Source organism: Dasypus novemcinctus, chromosome 15 (genome assembly GCF_030445035.2).
Source record: "Dasypus novemcinctus isolate mDasNov1 chromosome 15, mDasNov1.1.hap2, whole genome shotgun sequence".
Classification (NCBI taxonomy): Eukaryota; Metazoa; Chordata; class Mammalia; order Cingulata; family Dasypodidae; genus Dasypus; species Dasypus novemcinctus.
Window position 1 is genome coordinate 88,048,272 of NC_080687.1, and position 26,259 is coordinate 88,074,530.

General features: G+C 43.1%; 1 long non-coding RNA gene across 1 annotated transcript; it reads left to right on the top strand.

Moving 5' to 3' along the window:
• The first annotated feature begins 7,692 nt into the window (after positions 1-7,692).
• Positions 7,693-21,710, top strand: LOC111765210 (uncharacterized). The gene is made up of 3 exons (XR_009180794.1): positions 7,693-7,828; positions 12,303-12,424; positions 21,136-21,710. It is a non-coding gene; the product is annotated as an uncharacterized lncRNA (long non-coding RNA).
• The last annotated feature ends 4,549 nt before the right edge of the window (positions 21,711-26,259 follow it).

Sequence of the window (26,259 nt, forward strand, 5' to 3'; positions counted from 1 at the left end):
CTGAAATAGAAGACAGAAAAGAACAGAGAGAAAAGAATGGAAAAAATTGAGCAGGGACTCAGGGAATTCAATGATAGTATGAAACATAATAACATGAGTATGGGAGTTCCAGAAGGAGAATTCAAGGAAAGGGGAGCAAAAAGTATATTTGAGGACATAATAGCTGAAAATTTCCCAACTCTCATGAAACAAATGGACATACATATTCAAGAAGCACAGCATACCCCAATAAAAATAAATATGAATATGAATAGATGTACTCCAAGACACATACTACTCAGAATGTCAAATGTCAGAGATAAAGAAAATTCTCAGAGCAGGAAGGGAGAAGGAAACCATTACATACAATGGATGCCCAGCCAGATGTAGCATGGATTTCTCATCAGAAACCTTGGAGGCAAGGAGGCAATGGAATGATACAATTAGGATACTGAAAAAGAAAAAGTACCAGCTGAGAATTCTTTATCCAGTAAACTTGCCCTTCAAATATGAAGGGGATTTTAAAATATGCACAAACAGAAAGTAAGAGTGTTCATAAAGAAGAATCTACCTTTGCAGGAAATATTAAAGGAAGCCTTACAAACTGAAAGAAAAAGAAAGGAGAGGGATGCTTGGAAGAGAGTATAGAAGAAAGAGTATAGAAGAAAGAATAGCAGAAGTGATAACCAAAAAAGTAAAAAGACAGACAAAAATAAGATATGACATATGAAAACCAAAGAATCAAATGGTAGAAGCAAATAATGCATTTACAGTAATATGATTGAATATGAATGGATAAACTCCCAGTGAAAAGATACAAGCTGACAGAATGGATAAAAGAAACTTGAGCCATCCGTATGCTGACTACTAGAGACTCCCCTTAAACCAGGGATACAAACCAACAGTGAAAGGTTGGAAAAATACTGCACACAAATAGTAACCAAAAAATAGCAAGGATAGCTACACTAATATCGGACAAAACAGACTTTAAATGCAAAAATTTGTGAGAGGTACAGAAGAACATTATATATATTAATAAAAAGGACAATCCACCAGGAAAAAATAACAGTCACAAATACCTGTGCATATATTTTGGATACCCCAAAATATATGAGGCAAACTCTGGCAAAAGTGAAGACAGAAATGGATATTTCTACAATAGTAGTTGGAGACTTCAACACAGCACTCACATCATTAGATTGAAATAGACAGAAGATCAAGGAAACAGAGGACTTGAGCAATATGATAAAGAAGTTCGACGTAACAGACATACAGAACATTGCACCCACATTCAGGGGTCATACATTTTTCTCAAGTGTTCTTGGATCTTTTTCCAGTATAGAACACGTTTTAGGTTAGTAAATATAAAAAATTGAAATTATACATAGCACCTTCTCAGATCATAATGGAATGAAACTGGAAATCAGGAATAGATAGGAAAGAGGTAAATTTACAAATGTGTGGAGGGTGAACATCACACTCCTAAATAATCAGTGGGTGAAAGAAGAAATTGTAAGGGAAATTAGTAAATATATTGAGACGAATGAAAACATGAACACAACTCATCAAAACTTAAGGGAAACAGTAAAGGTAGTCCTGAGAAGGAAATTTATACCCCTAAATGTGTATATTAGAAAACAAGAAAGAGCTAAAATCAAAGAGTAACTGAACAGCTGGAGAAAATGGAAAAAAAGCAACAACCATTCCCAAAGCAAGCAGAAGGAAAGAAATAATAAAGATTAGAGCAGAAATAAATGAAATTGAGAACAAAATACAATAGAGAAAATCAACAAAACCAAAAGCTGGTTCTTTGAGATGATCAATAAAATTGACAAACCCTTAGCTACACTAACAAGGAAAAGAGAGAGAAGATGCAAATAAATACAATCAGAAATGAAAGGGGAAATTTACAACTGACCCCACAGAAATAAAAAGGGTCATAAGAGGATATTATGAGAAACTCTTTAGACAACCGAGATGAAATGGACACATTCTTATAAATGCACATATAACTTACACTGATGCTACAAGAAATACACGAATTTAACAAACCAATCACATTTAAGGAAAATGAATCCGCCATCATAAATCTTCCAGTAAAGAAAAGTCCAGGACCAGATGGCTTCACAGGTGAATTCTACAAAGTACTTCAAATAGCATTAACACTCATCCTATTTAAACTCTTCTAAAAAATTGAAGAGGAGGGAAAATTTCCCAACACATTTTACAAAGCCAACATCACCCTAATAAGGAAGCCAGATAAAGATACCACAAGAACAGAAAATTATAGACCAATCTCTGTAATGGACATAGATGCAAAATTTCACAACAAAATACAAAGAAAATCCAACGGCATATCAAAAGACTTATACATCACAACCAAGTGGGATTTATTCCTGGTATGAGAAGCTGGTTCAGCATAAGAAAATCAGTCAGCATAATACACCACATTAACCAATTGGAGGGGAAAATGCACACAATCATGTCAATTGATGCAGAAAAGGCATTTGACAAAATCCAACATCCTTTTTTGATAAAAACACTTCAAAAGATAGGAATCGAAGAAAAATTCCTCAATATAATAAAAAGCATATCTGAAATACCCAGACCTAACATCATACTCAATGGGGAAAGGTTGAAAGTTTTCCCTCTAAGATTGGGAAAAAGGCAAGGATGCCCACTGTCACCACTGTTATTCAATTTTGTACTAGAAGTTCTATCTAGGACAATTAGACAAGAAAAAAAAAATTAAAGACATCCAAATAGGAATGGAGGAAGTAAAACTCGCTGTTTGCAGATGACATGAATCCTGTATTTAGAAAATTCTGAAGTACCCATGACAAAGCTACTTGAGCTAATAAATGAGTTTAGCAAAATGGCGGGATACAACATCAGCATGCAAAAATCAGTCATGTATTTGTACATGAGTACTGAACCATCTGAGGAGGATATCAGGGAATATTCCATTTACAATAGTAACAAAAAGACTCAGATACCTATAAATTAATTTAACCAAAGAAGTACAGGACCTATATGCATAAAAATACAAAACAATGCTAAAAGAAATTTTAAAAGACCTAAACAAATGGAAAGACATTCTGAGCTCATGGATTGGAAGAATATGTATCATGAAGATGTCAGTCTTACCCAAACTGATCTATAGTTTCCATGCAATACCTATCAAAATCCCAACAGCTTACTTTACAGAATGAGAAAAGGCAATTATCAAATTCATTTGGAAAGGAAAGTGAACCTGAATGGCCAAAAGCATTCTAAAAAAGAAACATTCTAAAAAAGAACAAACGCATTCTAAAAAGAACAAAGAACTGCCTGACCTTGAAACATATTACAAAGCTACAGTGATCAAAACAGCATGGTACTGGCATAAAGATAGACACATCTATCAGTGGAATAGAACTGAGAATCTAGAAATAAACCCTGTTTTTGACAAACCTACCAAGTTAATCTTAATGGAACAAAAGAGTCACTTCAACAAAGGGTGCTGGACAACTGGATATCCATACCAAAAGATGAAAGAGGACCCCTATCTCACTCCCCTGTACATGAGTAAACTCAAAATGGATTAAAGACCTGAATATAAAACCTAAAGCCATAAACTACTAGAAGAGAAACATCTTCAAAACCTTGTAATATTTGATGGTTTCTTTGACCTTACACTCAAAGTGCATGCAACAAAAGAAAACGTAAATAAATGGGACCTCCTCAAAAGTAAACACTTTTTCACCTTACCGGACTTTGTCAAAAGGGTGAAAAGGCAGCCAGTTCAATGGGAGAAAATGTTTGGAAATCACATATCCCATAAGGTTAATATCCAGGATATATGAAGAAATGTTACAACTCAACAATAAGACAAATGACCCAATTAAAAAATGGGCCAAAGTGTTGAATAGACATTTGTCCAAAGAAAAAATACAAAGAATAAAAAAAATGAGGAAATGCTCATAATCACTAATGATTAGGGAAACGCAAGTCAAAACTATAATGAGATATCATTTCACACTTATCGGAATGGCCACTATTAAAAAGACAGAGAACTACAAGTGTTGGAGAGGATGTGGAGAGATAGGAACATGTGTTCACTGTTTTGGGGAATATAGAATGGTACAGTCAGTGTGGAGGACTGCTTGGCAGTTCGTAAGGAAGTTGAACATAGACTTGCCACTTGATCCTGCAATACCACTACTGGGTGTATATCCAGAAGAATTGAGAGCAGTGACACGAACAGACATCTGCACACCGATGTTCATAGCAGCCTTATTGATGACTGCCAAAAGTTGGAAACAATCCAGGTGTCCATCATCCAATGAATGGATAAAAGAACTGTGGTGTATTCACATGATGGAATGTTATGTAGCCAAAAGAAGAAATGTAGTAAAGCATATGCTAACATGAACGAACCTGGAGGACATTATGCTGAGCGAAGCAAGCCAGACCCAAAAGGCCAGATACTGTATTTTACTTTATTATGAAACAAATATATCGTGTAACATATTGTATGATTCAAAAAAAATGTGTATGTATCCTGTATATTGAATTGAGAAGTGTATGTTTTTATTCAATTGTAAAAAAAAATAGTGCGAGAAAAATTAGCCTATGGTGAATTGAATCGATTATTATTTTTAGCTTTCAAGACATGTATTTCCAGTCTCAGCAAAAAACATGCTGTCTGTTGTCTTCTGCCATCATTTAAACAATTGTAAACAAACAAATTCAAATGAAAAAAATAAACAAGGAAATGCCTGTAATTAAAATATATGGGAAATTTATATTTGCGGCCATCTCCACATTTGTAGAGGTAGATATTTCCCATGTAGCTTCTCATCTGTGACTCAGTATCACTTCTCTCCGCAGTTTGAAATAATTTTGGGAGATTAAAATTCTGATGCTTGTCTCCCATTCCCAGAACTTGACACCCAAGTTGCATGCAACAAAAGGAAAAAAAGGATAAATGGGACCTCTTCAAGATAAAAAATAAAAAAAAATTTGTGGGAAGCGACTGTGGCCCAATCAGTTGGGCTCCCGTCTACCATATGGGAGGCGCTGGGCTCCCGTCCCGGGGCCTCCTTGTGAAGGTAGGTTTGCCCACACACTGCAGACTTCTGCCGGCCCACAAGCACCGCAGAGAGTGGACTCAGCAAGGTGACCCAACAAAAAGGGAGGCCCTGGGGATTGAACCCTGGGCCCTCCATATGGTAGGTGGACACTCTATCAGTTGAGCCATGTCTGCTTCCTCAGCCAGCAACGGCTTAATGGCAAGCATATATAAAAAATTCTACTACTCAAGAATTAAAAGGCAACCCATTTTTTTTAAATGGGCAAGAGATTTGAATAGACACTTTTCCAGAGAGGAAATATATACAAATGACTAAAAAGCACATGAAAAGATGCTCAACATCATTAGCTATTACGGAAATGCTGATCAAAACTACAATGAGATACCTACCATCTTATACCTATTGGTGTTGGGTATAAAAAAAAACAAAACCAAAACAAAATTGAATAATTTTAAAAATAGAAAAAAAATCAGAAAACTACAGGTATTGGAGAGGATGTGGAGGAAAGGTAACCATCATACCTGCTGGTGGGATTGTAGAATGGAGCACCATTGTGGAGGATGGTTTCACAGTTCCTAAGGAAGAAAACTACGATTGCCGTACGATCAGCATTCGCACTTCTGGGCATATACCCAGAAGAATGAAAGTAGGGACAGGAACAGATTGATGCACACCAGTGTTCATAGTGGTATTATTCACTATTACCAAAAGTTGGACTCAAGCCAAGTGTCCATCAACATATGAATGGATATGCAAAAATGTGAATTTACATACAATGCTTTTATTCAACTATAAGAAGGAATGAAGTATTGACACCCAACATGGTTGAATCTTGAAGACCTTATTTTTTTAAACTTTATTTTGTACATTTAAAAATTAAAAATTTAAAACTACACTTGAATAAAAACATAAAAACTTGGTTGAGTCGCCAGTCACTAACCGCACTGATATCAAATGAGCGTGTAGAGCCGAGGTTATCAGGAGACAGAAGGGAGGGTCCTGGGTGAGTGGATGCTCAGCCTGGGCAGAGCCTGTGCTGAGGCGGATGGGGTGAAGGTGGAGCCCAGATGGGAGGGTCAACAGTGCTGGAGTGTGAGGCCGATCAGGATGTGGGCAGGGTGGGACTGTCCGTGCAACTGCGGGGAGGACTGCAGGAGGGAGCAGGTGGACTCGGGATGTGTAGGTCTGTGCTTGAAACTAAAGTGGTGGGAATGTTCTTTTGGCAGATATGGCAGGGGAGGGTCATGGGTTCCAGGTGTCAGTGGTGAGCGATACGTGGGAAAGGGTGCGCCTGGGGCGTGCGTCTGTGGATATGGTGGTGTTCATCTTGTCGTAGGGTGTTATCTGAGTGAGTGAAGATTCACACAGTACACAAGAAAATAATGAACTCCTGCCCTGGGGAGTCCTGCTACGTTCTCAAATAGAGGGCCAAGACTCTCTCCATAGGCAGTGTCTAATAAAAGAAAACAGACCATATATGAGGCCCTCAGTATTAATGCATGCAACTCTGAACCTTATTTAAAGAATTGAAACTTAGTGGTTACTCTAAGTTCTGAGTGGAGGGGGAGGAAGAACAGGTGGAACATGGGGCATTTTTAGGGCATTGGAATTCTTCTGCAGGATTTTGCAGTGTCAGATACAGGTCGTTACACACTTTCTCAAAACCTGTAAAATTGTATGATGCACAGTGTGAACCAAAATGTATACAATAGACATGGTTAGGAGCAGTGCTTCAATATTTGTTCATCAAGTGTAACAAATATACCACACTCATCAAAGATGTAACTAACTGGACAATATCCGAAGGGAAGGGGATGGGGTATATGGCATTTCCCAGTATTTCTGATGTAACTTTTATGTAATCTAAAACTTCTTTTAAAATAAAGGGAAAAATCAGAAAAAGTAAATGATATATTCCTCCTATCATTAAAATAAAAAATATATCACCTGTCTACAATGGTAAAAAGAACATGATACTGGCATAAAGGTGTACATATAGACCGATCGAGCCGAATGGATGGCTCAGAAACAGACCCCCACATCACAGGTCAGGTGATTTTTGACCAGGCAGTCAAGCCCCCCAGCTGGGGCAGAGCCTCTACTCAAAAATGGTGCTGGGAGAACCTGATATCCATGTCCAGGAGAAGGAAAATGGACCTGATCTCAGTCCTTACACAAAAACTAACTCAAAATGGATCAAAGACCCAAATATAAGAGTAGAACCATAAAATTCATCCAAGAAAACACAGGGATACATCTTCAAGGCTTGGTGCAAGGTGGTGGTTTCCTAAATTTTCCACTGAAAGCAGGAGCAATGAAGGGGAAAAGGATAAATGGGACTTGCTCAACCCTCACCTCTGTGCCTGAGAGGGGTTAGTCCTGCCAGTGAAAGGGCCACCCACTCGGCGGGAGGAAACAGACCCAGCCACGCGTCCTCTAAGGCTTTGTATCCACGCTCTCTCAAAATATCTCTGCCCCTAACCGGAAAGCCGCAGAGTACACAGGAAGAACTGTGGCAAGTTTCCAGACGATGGTTGGAACCCGCCTTGGGGGTGCCCGAGACAACGTGGGGTGTGGGGCAGAGGGCGCCCTAGACCTCTGGACCCCCGCCCGGTGGCCGCAGGGCAGGGCCCGCTGAGCGCCCGCCTCGGCCGCCCTCCCCTTGGCTGCAGCGGGGGGGCTGGCGGGGCCCTGGATGGTCGGTGGCGGCCTTGGCGGGGGATCCCCTCAGCTGCCAGGTTTGCTCTGATCGGGGAGCTGAGCTGGTCGACCTGGTCAGTGGTGGAGGGGGCCGCCTGGCGTGCGGGACCCGGGGGCCTGGCGCGCTGGCTCGCTCGCTCTCTCCCTCTCTCTTCCCCCTCTCTCTCCCTCCCTCCCTCTCTCCCTCTCTCCCCTCCCTCCCTCTCTCTCCCTCTCTCTCCCTCTCTCTCCCTCTCTCTCCCCCCTCTCTCCCCCCCTCTCTCTCCGGAGTGGACAGTCGAGGGTGGGGAGGGGCCCCGTGGTTGCGCGCTGCTCCCCTCGTGGCCGCGCACGGTCCTGTGTCACCACTACTGCTGACCCTGAACCACACGGAGGCGGACGCGCCCCTGAGGGCCTGGCCCAGCAGCCAGCAGCGCTCGGGGGCGGGGGAGGCCCCGCCACCAACCCCGGGGAGGGGGCCCGCCGCCCCCAGGGCTCCGACTCGCGGGCACCCGCGGAGCGCCCGCTGTCCCCCAGACCCCGCGGCTGCGGCCCGAGGCCCTAGTTCCCCCGCCAGGCCCCTCCTCTCAGGGCCGCCTCCAGCCCCCCAGCCCCCGACCTGAGGGGCCCCCGGGCACTGGAGGTTCTGCGGCGCCGCAGCCGGGGCGCGGGGGGCGCGAGGGGCGCGCGGGGCGCGGGGCGGGGCCCAGGCTGGGGACGGGGCTGAGCGCAGAGCCCTCGCGGGGCGGGAGCCGTGACCCGCCGAGCCGGGCAGGGGGTGCCTTCGGCGCAGGTGGGGAGACACGAGGGGGACGGGCCCGGGGCGCGGGCGGGAGACACGAGGGGGACGGGTCCGGGGCGCGGGCGGGAGACACAAGGGGACGGGCCCGGGGCGCGGGCGGGAGACACGAGGGGGACGGGCCCGGGGCGCGGGCGGGAGACACGAGGGGGACGGGTCCGGGGCGCGGGCGGGAGACACAAGGGGACGGGCCCGGGGCGCGGGCGGGAGACACGAGGGGGACGGGCCCGGGGCGCGGGCGGGAGACACGAGGGGGACGGGCCCGGGGCGCGAGCGGGAGACACGAGGGGGACGGGCCCGGGGCGCGGGCGGGAGACACGAGGGGGACGGGCCCGGGGCGCGGGCGGGAGACAGAGGGGACGGGCCCGGGGCGCGAGCGGGAGACACGAGGGGGACGGGCCCGGGGCGCGGGCGGGAGACACGAGAGGGACGGGCCCGGGGCGCGGGCGGGAGGCACGAGGGGACGGGCCCGGGGCGCGAGCGGGAGACACGAGGGGGACGGGCCCGGGGCGCGGGCGGGAGACACGAGGGGGACGGGCCCGGGGCGCGGGCGGGAGACACGAGAGGGACGGGCCCGGGGCGCGGGCGGGAGGCACGAGGGGACGGGCCCGGGGCGCGGGCGGGAGACACGAGGGGGACGGGCCCGGGGCGCGGGCGGGAGGCACGAGGGGACGGGCCCGGGGTGCGGGCGAGAGACACGAGGGGCCGGGCGCGGGCCGAGCGTGCGGGGCAGAGGCGCGGTGCTGGCCGCAGCCTGCCTCGGGCGCCCCATGCCTCTGCTGGGTGGGCGGCGCCCCGGGGTCGGGCCCGCGAGCTGCGGAGGAGGCGCCGCAGGGGGCGCCGGGGGGCGCGGGCGGTGGGGGCTAGGAAAGCTGGGTCCCGCGGGGCGGGCGGCGTGGGAGTGGGGCTGTGCGTGGTGGGGCGGGCGGGGGCCGTCCAGGACTGAGCAGGCGGGGGCTGCGCGGAGGTCCTGAGGGCACAGCCCGGGGTGTGCCCGCGCCTGTGGGGTGTCGGAAGCCGGGCGGAGGCCGTCTGGGTGGAATCCGCGTGGCGGGGTCCCCGGGACCCCCTGGGCTATGGGCAGAGGGCGCCCTAGGCCTCTGGGCCGCCGCGGGGTCTCCTCTCCCCGCCCACACACACACTCCTTTGCCTGCCCAAAGCCACCCAGAGCTGGGCTCCCTGCAGCAGACCACTGTGGACACTCCCGCCCCTCCCGGCCCCTGTGCGGGTTCCACTGAGCACTTGTTTCTCACATTCTGTAAGATTCTTAAATTGCATTGATCTGGTCCACTGCAGCTCTTTGGTTGCTATTCGCATGGAATACCTTCTTCCAACTTTTCCCTTTTAACTGGTTGTGTCCCTACACTTGAGCTGGGTCTCTTGTAGGCAACACATACAGAGCTCCCGTGTTTTAATCCCTTCTGTCAGTCTATGTCTTTCGCTAGGGGAGTTCAGTCATTAACATTCAGCGCTATTCCTGTACAGGCATGACTCACTGCATCCTCTTGTCCTTTGTGTCTCTGCTGTCACATTCTTCTGTTGTCTGTCTTCTCATACTTTAGTTTAGCCTTCCTAATAATCTTCATTTCTAAACACTTCTCCAAATCTCTGGCCCTTTTATTTCTAACTTTCGGACTGCAGCACCTCCATTGTATCTGTTGCAAATCTGGTCGTTTGGTAACATATTCTATGAGTTTTTGTTTGTCTTTGAAGACTTTGAACTCACCCTCGTTTTTGAAGGACAGCTTTGCTGGATACAGCATTCCTGGCTGGCAGTTTTTCTCCTTCAGTACCTGAATACACCGTACTCCTTTCTTCTCTCCTCCCTGGTTTCTGATGAGAGGTCTGCTCTTAAATCTTCTCGAGTTCCCTTGTATGTGATGCTTTCCTTTCCTCTTGCTGCTTTCAGAATCCTCCTTAGCTCTGATATTTGTCTTTCTGAATAGTGGGTGTCTCAGGGTAGGTCTTTTCGAATTTATTCCGTTTGGGGTGTGTTGTCCTTCTTGGATATTGATATTTATGTCCTTCATAGGGGTTGGCAAGTTTTGGGACACTATTCCTTCAGATATTCTTTCTGCCCCTTTTGCATTCCCTTCTCCTTCTGGGACTCCAATAACAAATGTTTCAGCATTTCCTATTGTCAATCAATTCCCTGAGACTCTTCCTTTTTTTTTCTTTCTTTTTTTAAAAATTCTGTTTTCTTTCTGTTCTCGTGTGTTTTCCAGTTCAGAAAATCACAAATTCTGTCTTCAAGCAATTCAAGTCTGCTTTTATGTGCCTCTAGTGTATTCCTCCCTCCCTTGTGGTTTGCTTGTTGTCTGCTCTCTGTGTCCATTAGCTGCATGCTCTTCTGTGTTTTTTGCTTGTCTCCGTTTTTTTTGCATCACCTTGCTAAGTCAGCCCTCCATGGCGCTGGTGGGCCAGGCTGCACTCTGCGATGCGTGGGCAACTGGCTCTCTGCAGCGTGCGGGCGAGCCTGCCTTCACAAGGAGGGCCCAGGACGTGAACCCAGGGCCTCCCATATGGTAGACGGGAGCCTGACTGATTCAGCCACAGCCACTTCCCCCTCTAATGTATTTTTAATCTCGTCCTTCCTGTCCTTCATTCCTATAAGGTCTGTTACTTTTCTTTGCAGGCTTTCAAATTCTTCTTTATGCTTTGCCAGTGTCTTCTATTTTTTAAGATTTATTTTTTATTTATTTCTCCCTCTCTCCTTGTTGTTTGCTCTTGCTGTGTCCTCATTGTGTGCTCTCTGTGTCTCTTCATCTTTTTTTTTAGGGCTCTGAACCTGAGACCTCCCATGTGGGAGGGACGCACCGAATCACTTGAGCCACCTCCACTCCTCCAGGGTCTTCTTAATATCCTTTATTTCTTTAGTCATAGTTTCCTTAACTTCTTAGAATTGATTTAGAAGAGTTGTGGGATTATGACTGATTTATTGTCTTAAATCCTGTATGCCTTCAGGATAACCGGTTTGTCCTTTTGGCAGGGCCATCTCTTCCTGTTTCCTCGTATGGCTTGTAATGTTTTTCCTGTTGTCTAGGCATTGGAATATGTTGGTGAGTTTACTCCAATGGCCGATTTCTCTGTCTTGCCTGTTGTTTTTATGTTTTTTTTTACAGCACTTCTTAGACATTTTGTTCAACTTATACACAGTCTTTAAAACTGCCCAGCTTAAGTTTTCAAAATTGGGCCAAAGACTCCCTAGTGGGGCACAGATTTTCTCTCAGGGGTTGGATACAGATTGTGTGAACAGTGTTCATCCATGCAATCTCCAGACCGGCCAAGAGATGGCGCTAGTCATCACACCTTTCCAGCGTGTCAGTCTCAACTTGCCTGTGTTTCTGTGTTGAATCTCCAGATTGGAGGTTCAGAGCTGGCTCTGCAGGCAGAATTCACTGAAGAAAAGCACCCACCTCTCCTCCCTTTTCCCTTGAAACAGCTGACAGGGAGGAAGATGACTTTTCCCTCTCAGTTGGCTGTCGCGAGCCAGGGGTTTTAACCAAGCTCAATGTCTTGTGCGTGCAGTGAGAGCCCTTCCTCACCACTGCAGGGCTTGGTATCTCACGTTTGTCCTTTCAGCTTCTTCATCTCTCTGTCCCTCACCCTCCTTCGAGTTGACATTGTGTGGCACTGTCTTGCTCTGCTGATTCCCCAAAGCAGGTTCCTCAGCCAGCTTTTGGCTCTTTCTCCATTGTCTTTGTGAGAGCATTCAGCTCTGCTTGTAAGTCTGGTGCCCTCTACCAATTTAATTTTTGTCGTTATTTCAGGCAGGGAAGAAGGTCTTGATAAACAAGAAATAATATCTGTGCAATATATCTACAAGAAGAACACACCCACCATGACATCAGTGATAACTTCATATGTGTAACAGCCGACCATCCAAATAGGGGTAAGTCATGAATTCAGCACAGTCACCTGAATGCGAGAATATGGAAGATCACACAGTTACTTCTCTCCCCCAAAATGGTGAGAGGATGGGCTACAACTGTCTGGAAGAACAGTTCTAGGGATCTGGAGATCAGGAGAGGTCTAGGCAGCACCCAGAAAAGAGAGGGGTGAGGAGGAGGAGACTCTGCAGGAAAGGTCCTTGAGTAACTCAGGCCACTGCTGCTGGAGGCACCCGACCCCACTCACAGAGCACACAGCTCTGGGTCGCCCTGTCCCTGGTGGATGGCTTTGGAGAGAGGGCTGCCAGGTCCATGTCCCCAGGAAAGGGGAGGGGCAGGCACAGCCTACCATCAGTCCAGCTTCTGGCTGACAAATCTGGTCTGCTGGGTGCCACACTTTCCACCCGCCCAGACTGGGCATGGCTGTGCCACTGTTCCCACCTGGGTGCTGGCAGAGAGCTAAAGATAGCCTGACTTCTCAAAGCCCTTCCTTATTGACCAGGACAGGTTGCTGTTGATACAGAGGGGGTAGATTTGTTTCCTCCCTGGGAAAAGTGAGGGGGCAGCTGAGAGGTAATCAATGTATTTCCACTGTGAGGTTTCGCCCACCCAGAAGGGACCTTTGCCAGACATTGCTTAGGCACCACCTGACAGCTCATGGTTTCATTGAATGCATACTCCGCTGGGTTTGAGCAGTTTGTTTGGGCAGAGAGGTTTGCTTGTCAAAGAGCGCCATCCGCTGTCAGTCCAGGAAAGTGCACACTAGAAAAAAAATATGAGGCTTCTTGGTGTCTTCCCAGTCCTCTACTCCAAGCCCTTGGGAACTGGTCTGCACCACATAAGTGGGCCCCTGGCCAAGTTTTTTCTTACATACGATGTTTCTATTTATGTCAAATTCAAAAGAGACAAAACCATACTAAGGTTTGAGAAGTCTTTCTCCCAGTTTCCTCTGGGGAGACACAGGGGTCTTGTGATTGGGAGAGTTGGGGTTCTGATCATGTTCTCATTGTTGATTGGGGAGTGATTTCGGGGGGGGGGGTCTTCCCTTTGTGGAAATTCCTGGATCTGTAGACTTATGATTTATGCACATTTTTGTTCATAGATCATACCCCAGTTATGCTCATTTAACAAATTATATAATAAATTAAAAAAATAATCAGTTGATTGATAACTAGGCTGTGGTTTCAGGGCCAAAAAAAATGTTGTGCTTCTTTTCCCTTGGCAAAACCAGCATAATTATGCCTTCTTTCCATTTTCAGCTACTTATGTGTTCTTCTCTTGGTGTTTTATTTTTCCCAAAAACTCTGGTCAAATTCTGATGCCAACCAACCAGAGCACTAACTCAAAAAATTAGATTTCCATTTCTGATGCCTTTAGTTCTTCCTCAGAGCATGGAAACTCCTAATCTTTAGCTCTTTCTTCTTATTATTTTAAACTTGAGCTCTTTACATTTTAGGGTTATGCCATTTTATCTGGGGCTGAACCTCATTTATCAAGAGAAACATCCCATATTCTACTTGGGCCCTTATTTTCAGAGGGCTATTTTGTGCAGATTGCAGGCATCTCTTATTTTTTTTTAAGATTTATTTATTTTATTATTTATTTCTCTTCCCTCCCACCCCCCCCCACCCCGGTTGTCTGTTTTCTGTGTCTATTTGCTGCATCTTCTTTGTCCACTTCTGTTGTTGTCAGCAGCACGGGAATCTGTGTTTCTTTTTGTTGCGTCATCTTGCTGTGTCAGCTCTCCATGTGTGCGGCACCATTCCTGGGCAGGCTGCACTTTCTTTCGTGCTGGGTGGCTCTCCTTACGGGGAGCTCTCCTTGTGCTTGGGGCTCCCATATGCAGGGGACACTCCTGCATGGCACAGCACTCCTTGCACACATCAGCACTGTGCATGGTCCAGCTCCACATGGGTCAAGGAGGCCCAGGGTTTGAACCATGGACCTCCCATGTGGTAGGCGGATGCCCTACCCATGGTGCCAAGTCCGCTTCCTGCCTGAAAGTTTTAAAGACTCTAGGTCCAAAATCAAATTGTCAGCAAGGCCGTGCTTTCCCCTGGAGCTGTAGCATTCTGGTGATGGCAGTTTCTCGTTTCACGGTGATGTCCTGCATCTCCTCTGTGGCTTTCTCTACTGTCTTTGGCCACATTTCTTCTGTTTATAAGGGACCCAGTAGCACAGATTCAACTCCACCCTGATTCATTCACACCACACCCAAATAGAATCTCAGAAGCTCCTATTCACAAATGGGTTTACACTTCAACTGATAACACAACTTCAAAGGTCCTATTACAAGTAGGTCCACACAGAAACATGGATTAAGAATGAGAACATGGGGAAGCAGACTTGGCCCAGTGATTATGGAAAGTTTCTCCTCAATGAAGCTCACTGAACAGGACAGGGGCTTCATGCTGAGTTGTCCTATGGGGAAGGACAGGTTGAGAGACATTTGCTTTTCCATTTTTTATATATGATGCATCATTATGTTGAGTGACATAAGCCGGACACAGAAGGACAAATATCATATGGTCTCACTAATATGAACTACTCACATAGGTAAACTCTAGTTTACTAGGAGATAAAACGTGGGTTGAGAATGGGTGATGATGCTCAATGTATGTTGAATTTTTAATAAGGTTTTTTGTAAAAGGGTGGAAATGAAGAGTTGATGGTAACACATTATAGTGCGTATAACTAACACTGCTGACTTATAAATGAGATCGTGGCTGAAAGGGGCCGAATATGGAAGTAAATGCCAATTGAAAGGAAACTAGAGAATAATCTAGGGAACATATAGTCACTTCAGTGTTGAATGAGATGGTGATTAATAGTATAAACATAACAATGTTCTTTTACAAAGGATTAAGAATATGGTGATATATGGGAAAATTACAACAAATGTAAGTTAAAGATGATAGTTAACAGTAATATTGTAATATTTTTGCAGCAATAGGGGAATATATAAGGTATGGGATTTTTCCTTCTGGGGTAATGAAGTATTCTAAAATTGACCGAAGTGATGACAGAATAACTGTGTGATGAAAGTGAGAGCCACTGAGCATACACTTTGAATGGACTGTACAAATCACGAGACTGTATAACACAGGGAACCTGGTGGCAGAAGGACTGTGGTTAAGAGATCAAATATTAGAACATTCTCTCTTGAACTATATCAAATATATAATACTAATATAGTGTGCTCATAAACAAAAGAGTTGGGGGAGAATACACCAAATATAAGACATGGCCTATAGTCAGTTCATAGTTTGTAAAATGTTTCACAACAATGCAAGGTGTTGGTGGTAGGGTGATGTATGGGAGCAGATCTGTTACATAAGTTCACAATTTTTCCTATGTACTTATAGGTTAGGTAGGTGCCTGTATGATATAGTTCATTAAAACTTTAGAAAAAAAATGTATGTAGAGCACATAACACATATTAGGTGCTCATTAATTGGCAACTATTATAACTGTTACTACTGTGGTTGATAAATGCCATACAAATTAGCTCATAACTTGCATTTTACAGTGCCCTAACACAGACAAATAATTATGACTCGCACATACTGTGGTCTTACTTTCTGCCAAGCACAGGGCTAATTCTTCATAAAACAGTGATGTGCACCCTCTTATTACAAATTACTAAGCCCTAATTACTTTGGAAAGTGATAGCATCCTCTGGCTTATAACACGTTCATGGCTACCCATTATAGTTAGAATCAAATTAAGTGCTCATTTTAGTTTATGTGGTGGGCAGCCTGTAAATGGCTTCTAAGGATCTCTGCCTCCTGGTTTATGCAATTTTGTCTGGAATTAGGAACTCTTCTAATCAAATAATATGGATGAAAAGATGTGTCACTTCCAAGATCCATTAAGAAGCCATCTGTGACGTCTGTCCTGCCAGTTCTCTTTTGTTCTTTCTCTATGGATGTAAGTGTCTATATCTATCAATTTTTCTCTATATATCTCTTTCTCTTTCTCTCCCTCCCTCCATCCCTCATCTGGGAAACAAGCTGCAGTGTTTTGGGCTGCCCTGTGCAGAGGCCCATGTAGAATAGAACAGAGGCAGTGCCTGAAAAGAGAAAGGGACACAGGCCCTCAGTAGAAACTGAATCCTGCCAGTAACATGAGTGTGGATCCTTCCCCAGGGGAGCCTCAGCCTTGGGGGGGGCGGGGCGGTCACGGGGTTGGCAGGTGCCTCCAGATTAGGAGAACTAGGCCAGACTTGACCCTGGAATTGGCAGCAAGTAGATGGTTGGGGATTGCCAAGAACAAAAGTGGGGGTAGAGGTCATGGTGGGGTCACAGACAGAGGTCGTAGATACAGGGCGCTGTGGACTGAAAGGCAGGAGGCAGGACAGGCAGTTGGGAAGTGGCAGTTGTCAGTTAAACTGCTGCAGCCCTAAAATTCTAAAGAGGAGGCGAGGGCCAGTGTAATCACCTGCGCCTCCTAATGCAGGGAAGCAGGGAAAAGAGGAAGCCAGGGAGCTTGGAAGCACGAGAAGGACTCCAGGTGCCACTGCTGCCCTGCAGAGGGAGGGAGATGTGGAAAGCTTGAGGAATAGAATTTGCCGACCTCCTGAATGGCCTTAGAAGTGGACTTTCCGTAGAACCTCCAGGAAAAACAGCCCTGCAGACCCTGGATTTCTGCCTGGTAAGACCCTGAGCACAGGACCCAGCTGAGCTCACCCAGACTTCTGACCCACAGAAGGTGCTGGGTAATAAATGGGTGTTATTTAAAACCATTACCTTTGTGGTAGCTTGCCGTGTGGGAAAAAGCCAAAAACAAACCAAAAAACCACACAAGACACAATCTGATGCAGGCTACTTGATGGACTTTACCCAAGTGAAACTTTAAAAAAATAAATAGGAAATATCTTCATATGTGTGATCTTATTCCCTTTTCCTTTTCTTTATTAAAGAAGTGCTTGGTTTACAGAGCAATCTATCATAAAATACAGGATTCCCATCTACCATGCTACTATTGACACCTTGCCTTGGTTCAGAATATTTCTTACAATTGATGATGGCACATTTTATAAGTGTACTACTGGCTACAGGCAATGGCTTGACTTAGGGTTCATGCTTGTGTGGGGCAGTGCCATGGATCTTTTGAAGACTTTATTCTACTACCATCTATGCCACCTAACATTTCCTTTTCTGACCTCATGCAGATAATATTTCAGTGCTGTTAATTACATTCACAATATTGTGCTCCTCTCACCACCATCTATTACCAAAACTTTACGGTCACCCCAAACACAGGCTCTGTAGAGTTTAACCCTGGACTTCCTATTCCCCAACCCTACCCTGTCCCCTGGTAACTTTATTCTAGATTCTGACTCTGAGTCTGCTTATTCTATGTATTTCTTATCAGTGAGATCATACAATATAGGTACCTTTTTGTTGTTGTTTGCTTCCATTGTTTACATTCATTTATTTTTAACTGTTCATCAAATGTTTTATTTATTTTATTTTTCAATTATCTTTTAAAAAAGTTAATAGATCATGCAAAATATTACATTAAAAAACATAAGAGGTTTCCATATACCCAACTCCCCACCCCAATATAGGTACTTTTGTGTCTGGCTCATTTCACTCAACATAATGTTTTCAAGGCTCATTCCTTTTTATGGGCTTCTTCACATTGCCAATTACAAAGAAACATGAGAAAACTTTGTTGAATGATGGATATATTCAATGTCTTAATGCAGCAGTGAATTCATGGATATAGTAGTTTAAGAATTATGTCCACCAATTCTGTTATGCTCCTGCCTTCAAGAGGCATAGCTTAATTCCTCCCCTGTTGAGCACAGGCTGCCCTAGTGGCTCACTTCTAATGAACAGAACATGGCAGAAGTGATGGTGCATCCTTCCAGTGCCAAGTCATAAAAGGCATTGCAGCTTCCTCATTGTGCTCTTCCAGGTCACTCACTCTGGGGGAATCCAGCTGCCATGGCATGAGGACTCTCAGGCAACCCTATGAGGAGACCTATGTAGCAAAGAACTGAGGCCTCTTCCCACAGGCAGTAAGGACCTGGAACTTTCTGCCCACAGCCCTGACAGTGAGTGATCTTGCCCGGAGATTCTCCAGCCTCAGTCAAGCCTTCAGGTGGAGGCTGCCTAACTGAGGTCTTGACTGCAGCTTCCTGAGAGACCCTGAGCCCCAGTCAGCCAGCAAGGCCACTGCTGGATTCCTGGCCCACAGAAACTTGTGAGATAATAAATCTTTATTGTTTGAAGCTGCTAAGTTGGGGATAAATTTTATATATATATTCATTTTTCTTTTATTGAAGCATATAATTCACATGGATATACATAAACAGTAAGTATATAGTAAAAGTTGTGAACTTACAAAAATAAACATACATAGCATCATACAGGGGTACCATACATCATCCCACCGCCAACACCTTGCATTGTTGTGAAACATTTGATACAAACTATGCAAAAGCATCATCAAAATATTACTGTAGTCAATATCTTACATTTGGTGTATTTTTCCCAAAATGCGCCCTATTATTTTTACAGTATATTTTTATTATAGAGATTGTGAACTTATAAAACAATCACGCACATTTGTATAATTCCTATACTAACACACCTTCACCAACACACCACACTGTAGTGGAATATTTGTTACAGATTATGAGGTAATACCATCATACTATTACCATGAACCATGGTCCATAGTATACATGTGGCACACTTTTCCCATGTCCACACCCCACCCTCCCATTATCAACACAGTACACCTTTGGCATTCATGCAAAAATATTATAGTATTTCTGTTAACCACCGTCCATAGGTCACACAAGTTGTATTTTTCCCATGCTTCTCCACATTCCCGCTGCCCTGCGATATTGATGTTCATCCGCTCTAGGTCACAGAAGCACACTCTTCCATCTGGACCATCAACTACAATGCTCATCCACCTCTGAGTTCACTGTGTTAGTTCCTAGATCATTCTCTTGCTTTCTTTCAATTGACATTTACATCCTAGACTACCCTTTTCAGCCACAATCCCATTTATAAACTAGCTGCTACTTACTCTAATGTGTTATCATCAACTCTATCCATTTCTACAGTTTTACATTCTGGCTAATTAAAACTTCTCTATACGTTAGGCATCGGTAGTCCTTCTTAGCCCTCCTCGTATCTCCTAATGACCTATCCCCTAGGTTTTAAATCCATAAGTTCTTGGTATTTAGTTCATGTTAATGAGACTATGCAATAGTTATCCTTTTGTTCTGGCTTGCTTCGATCAGCATAATATCTTCGAGATTCATCTATGTTATCATATGTGTCCCAATTTCATTTCTCCTTACTGAAGTATAGTATTCCATCATATGTATATATAATACCACATTTTGCTTATCCATTCATTGCTTGATGGATAATTGGGTTGTTTCCATCTTTTGGCAATTGTGAATAATGCCGCTATGAACATCTCTGTGCTAATGTTTGCTCGTGTCAGTTTTTAGTTCTTCTGGATATATTCCTAGTAAAGGAATTGCGGCATCATATGACAGTTCTTTAGTTAGCTTTCTGAGGAACTGCTAAACTGTCTTTCACAGAGGCCACACCATTTTACAATCCTGTCAACAGTGAAGGAGTGTTCCTTATCATCCACATCCTCTCCAGCACTTGTTGTTTTCTGTTTTTTAGTAATGGCATTTGTATGTGATGTGAGATGGTATCTCATTGTCAGTTTGATTTGCATTTCCCTAGTAGCTAGTGATATGGAGCATTTTTTTCATGTTTTTTGTCCAATTGTATTTCCCTTTGTAGAAATGTCTTTCTTATCTTTTGCCCATTTTTAAATTAGATTGCTTGCTCTTTTAATGAGTTGTATGATCTCTTTATATAGAATGAATATCAAACACTTACCAGATATATCGTTTCAAATATTTTCTCCCATTGAGTGGGCTTTCTTTTCACCTTCTTGACAAAGTCCTTTGAATCACAGAAGTGTTTTAAATTTGAGGTGGTCACATTTATCCATATTTTCTTTCGTTGCTTGTGTTTGCAGTGTAAGGTTTAAGAATGCACCACCTACCACCAGGTCTTGAAGATGTTTTCCAACATTGTCTTCTAGGAGCTTTATGGTTTTTCCTTTTATATTTAGGTCTTTGATCCATTTTTAGTTAGTTTTAAAATAAGGTGTGACATAGGGGTTCTCCTTGATTCTTTTGGATATGGATATCCAGCTCTTCCAACACCATCTGTTGAAGAGACTGCTCTGACCCAGTTTGATGGCATTGGCAGCCTTGTCAAAAATTAATTGACCATAGATGTGAGGGTCTATTTCTGAATGCTCGATTTTATTCTATTGGTCAATCCATCTGTCTTTATGCCAGTACCATGTTGTTTCTACCACTGTTGCTTTGTAATATGCTTTAGAGTCAGAAAGTGAGAGTCCACCAGCTTTGTTCTTCTTAATGAAGATTTTTTTTTTTGTGGCTATTTAGGACCCCTTGCTCTTTGAAATAAATTTTATAATTTGCTTTTCCATTTCTGCCAAGTAGGCTGTTGGAATTTTGATTGGGATTGCATTGAATCTGTAAATCAATTTGGGAAGACTTGATATCTTAATATTTGGTCTTCTAATCTATGAACACAGAATGCAGTTTCATTTATTTAGGCTTTTAATTTCTTTTAGCAATGTTTTTATATTTATATAACTATTTTTACTTTTATATTTTTATATTTAGCCATGTGTGCTGAGGAGGAGACCTTCACTGGGAACTACTGGTTCCTTAGAACCATTGGAAAGGGTGGCTTTTCCATGGTGAATTAGCATGGCACCTTCTCACTGGTCACAAGACAGCCATGAAAATCATCCAGAAAACTGAAAACTCCACCAGCCTTCACATGTTTTCATGAGAGGTGAGCATAATGAAGGCCTTGAAACCTCCAAACATCATCCAGCTGTCTGAAGGTACTGAGAACGTCATGGAGTGGAGTACGCCAGAAGAGGAGAACTCTTTGACTGCCTCATGGCCCAAGGCCCTCTGTTGGAACAAGAAGCCCAAGAGGATGTTCACCAAGCAGTATCTGCCATGCAGAATTGCCACCTGTTTATTGCCCACGGGGACTTGAAAAGAGAAAACCTGCTTTTGGATGCTGCTGAGAATATCAAGCTTACCAATTTTGGCTTAAGTAATACATTTAATATCGACCAGAAGCTGAAAGCCTTGTGCGGCAGTCCCTATTGTACTGCCCCCGAAATCTTTAAGGGACACATGTATGATGGGTCAGCCGTTGATGTCTGGAGCCAAATAAAACTAATAAGAAAATGAAATAATATTTATTTATCTGCATTCTGTGTCCATTCACTGTGTGTTCTTCTATGTCCTCTTGCATTCTCGGCAGCACCGGTAATCTGCATCTCTTTTTGTTGCATCATCTTGTTGCATTAGCTCTCTGTGTGGCGCCACTCCTGAGCAAGCTGCACTGTTAGGCAGAGGGCATCTCAATGCGAGGAGCACTCCTTGTGCATGGGGCTCCCCTACATGGGGGACAACCTTGTGTGGCACAGCACTCCTTGTGCATGGCAGTGCTGTGTGTGGGCCAGCTCACCACATGAGTCAGGAGACCCTGGGTTCGAACCCTGGACCTCCTGTATGGTAGGTGGACACTCTATCAGTTAAGCTGTGTTCACTTTCTATAATAGTTTTAAACATAAGAAATAAAATTCAGAAAATTTTAAAAAAAGTTAAAAATTGGGATTTAAAAAATAATGAAAAATATTTAAGAAAATATTTTTTGACATTTTGCCATTCATCACTGTAAGATCTGTTGTCCTATATGTACACTGACATTTTCTTCCATTTGCTCCCATAGTGTCTTACTTTTTTTCATTTTGTCTTCAAAGAAGTTTTAGGCCACAGTAAAGTCACATAAAAAATACAGGGGATCCCATTTACCCCACATCCTCCCTGTTTCCCCCTTCCCATATTAATCTTTTCACATGTGGATGATACATTTCTTACAAGTGATGAACATAGCTACTCACCACGGTCAATAGTTTGCATTATGGTTTACATTTTTGATCATACACTTACAAAATTTGGGGAAATTTAACACAGCCTGCATCTATCATTGCATGATCATTTAGAACACTTGCATTGCCCCAAAATACCTCCTGTTCCATCTTCTATTCCTCCTTTCCCCTCAATTCTATAGTTGGCAAAAAAAATCAGGAGAGGAACAGTTCAGTAGAGACATTGGTCTCAGCCAGAGGTAACATGACTTCTCAATTTAATAGGAGAGAAGGTGTAGCCAATATGCGTGATTGCAAGGAATATTTGAAGATGTTATGATATGAAAGGGTAGTTTGAAAATTGATGATCCATCTGCTTATTAGGAGGTTATTCTGTTGATTAAAAATGAGGCATTAAGTTAGAATAAGCGTGATCATAAGTCATGGGGAAGACGTCATGTATTTATTGAGACCAAAGCAATAATTCAATTATCAAGACACTAGAGTTGCCAGATATATTTGATAGTCACTAGGAGTAGTGGGTTTGTGTTTATACCAGGAACAGTATCTTAATCTCATGATGTGTCAGAAGCAATCATGGAGAAATGCAGGTATTTGGGTCTTGATCACTAGAGGTAGCAGTTACAAGGGACATAAGAAATTAAATGTTGGACTTGTAATGTTGAAATGTATAATTGGATTAAACTAGGCAGTGAAAATGAGAGAGCTAGGTCAGAGGCTGATGTTTGGTGAGAGGCATGAAGACATGAGGAGATTCCTGTGAACAAACCAAAAGGGAGGTGGTTGTGACCACAGGGTGTGGCCTCTGATGAGTGATGTGAGACGGGACAGTCCAGGTAAAGCCTAAGTGTGGAGAATAACATGCCAGGAATTTAAGCTTGGCACACAGGCTGAGCAGCATTCAAATTCTAGCTGTGTTATCTTCTAGGCAAGTAATTTGATCATGTTATTAAAGTTTGGTGAACTTCTCATCACAGCCTTTGTTAAATTGTTTAAGAAAAACAATCAACAGGATTACTGTGAGAATAAATTAAGGGGATCTATGTAAATATTTTTCTTTTTCTAGACTTAAGGTAAAAATGGGTGTTTACTTCATTTATGACACATCAACATTTTTGTCCTTTGAATGCAGTTAATTATTAACAAAGTTTTAAGGGAAGAATTTACAGTTTATAAATGATTAATGCTTTTACACTTATGTGTATCTATATATAAATAGACAGATGTTGCAGCAATATTGATAAATATAGGACAGGATTTCAGCAAGCATTTTCTTAAAAGATCAGATGGGCAAACACCCGTCCATCCTATATTTTCTGAGCCTTCTTGTCCTACAAGGATTGTGTCTCTAGGCACAATATTATAATCTATGTATTTCTTTTTTTTTTTTAAAGATGTACTTATTTATTTCTCTCCCCTTCCCCCCACCCTCCACCCCGGCTATCTGTTCTCTGTGTCTATTTGCTGCATCTTCTTTGTCCACTTCTGTTGTTGTCAGCGGTACGGGAATCTGTGTTTCTTTTTATTGTGGCATCTTGTTGTGTCAGCTCTCCGTGTGTGCAGCACTGTTCCTGGGCAGGCTGCACTTTCTTTCATGCTGGGCGGCTCTCCTTATGGGGCGCACTCCTTGCGCCTGGGGCTCCCCTACGCAGGGAACACCCCTGCGTGTCAGGGCACTCCTTATGTGCATCAGCGCTGCGCATGGCCAGCTCCACAGGGGTCAAGGAGGCCCTGGGTTTGAACCACAGACCTCCCATGTGGTAGACGGACGCCCTAACCACTGGGCCAAGTCCACCACCTACCTAATCTATGTATTTCTGCTAATTTCTAATAAATGGTATTTTCAGAGCTGGCCTTGGAGGATGGGTGACATTGGTCACTCCAAATGAATACATTTTTAACTTATTAACTCCTTCATGAAATAGATTTTAATTTGCATGAATAATATCCAAATGTACAGGAGAAATATCTAAAAGTCAGGCTTGGGAGAGTGATAATTCTTGAAATCCCAAGTGGGACAACCAAAATGATTTAGGGAAAGTGTATATAAAAGAGCAAGAAATGGAAGGATTGAAGTGGGTGGTTTCCAGAGGACTGGGAGGAACACTGGTGAAGCAATGAAGTCCCAATGTATGCAACAACATGGATGAATCTTGAGAACATCATGTTGAATGAAATAGGTCAGATGCAAAAGGACAAATCTTTTATGGCCTCAGTAATACAAACTAATAAGTAAACTCATGGAGCTAAGATCTAGAGCATAAGTTACCAGGATACACAATGAGGATAGATAATGGGGAACTGATGCTTAATGTGTGCAGACATTTTAATAAGGTTGACTGTAAAGGTTTTAAAATGGGTACATGTCATGGTAGCAAATTATTGTGAGTGCAATTAACAGTGTTCCTATATGGGCATGATTGTGGTTGAAAGGGGAAGTTTATGGTTGTTTATGTCATTAGAAGGAAACTAGAGAATGAACTTGGCACTATATAACATAATGAATCCAGTTGTGGATGATGAATGTAGTCAATAATCAAATATAAGAGTGCTCTTTAATGAACCATAATACATGTATGCCACTCATATAAGATGCTAATAATAGGGTGTTACAGGGGAATAATATGAATAATGCAAATTCTGACTCTAGTTAACAGTAATATTGTAATATTTTCATCAACTGTAACAAATGTACCTTAATAATGCTAAAGAGCATTAATAGAAGAAACAAAGAGTATGGTAGCCTCCTTTTTGGAGTAATGAAAATGTTCTAAATTCATTGTTGATGAATACAAAGTTATGTGATTATGCTGAGAGCCATGGATTGTGTTTATGAATGGAGTGTGTGGAGCACAAATAATTAAAACTTTTAAAAGGAAAAAAATCTAGCAATAATGTCATTCAATTCCTGGCTTAGATGTTAATAATTTGAAAGATTTTCTTGGTTATTCAAGTCTAACACTGGTGCCTACATTGGGCTCACAAAAATTTACTTTTCTAACATCAAAGTATGATATCCTCATTCATTATATCATATTATTAGTGGCATCTACTCTCCCAGTCATTGACTCATGCAGAGTAGAAATCATGTATGTCAATGTCATCTTTTATACCAATTCTTGGCAAAAAGAGCAGCTCAAGAATTTTATTGGCTGAATTACAGATTTTATTTTCAGGCATTTTGTGATGTTTAAGAAAGAAAACATCCACAAGGTAGTACTTGAAGAGATATAAAGTAGTCTGTGTTGGCATAAATACAGGCAGATTGACCAATGGAACCGAATAAAGACCTCAGAAATAGACCCTCACAGCAACAGTCAAGGGATTTTTGATGAGGCTATCAAGTCACCCCAGTTGGACTGGAAGAGTCTATTCAACAAATGGTGCTGGAAAAATAATAGCCACATCCAAAAGAAAGAAATGTGACCCATATCTCACACCTTATACAAAAATTAACTCAAAATGTATCAAGGGCCTAAATATAAAACCAACAACCATAAAAAATATTAGAAGATGTTATAGAGAAAGAGCTTCAAGATCTTGTGGTGGGTGGAGGCTTCTTAAACCTTACATGCAAAGCACAAGCAAAAAAGGAAAATATAGATAAATTGGACCTCTCAATATTAAACACTTTTGTACCTCAAAGGACTTTGTCAAAAGGGTGAAAAGGCAGGCAAGTATATGGGAGAAAATGTTTGGCAATCACATATCAAATAAGGATATAATATCCATGATATATAGAGATCATATAGCTCAACAATAAAAAGACAAACTACTGGATTTAAAAAATGGGCAAAAGATTTGAAAAGACAATTGTCCAAAGAAGAAATAA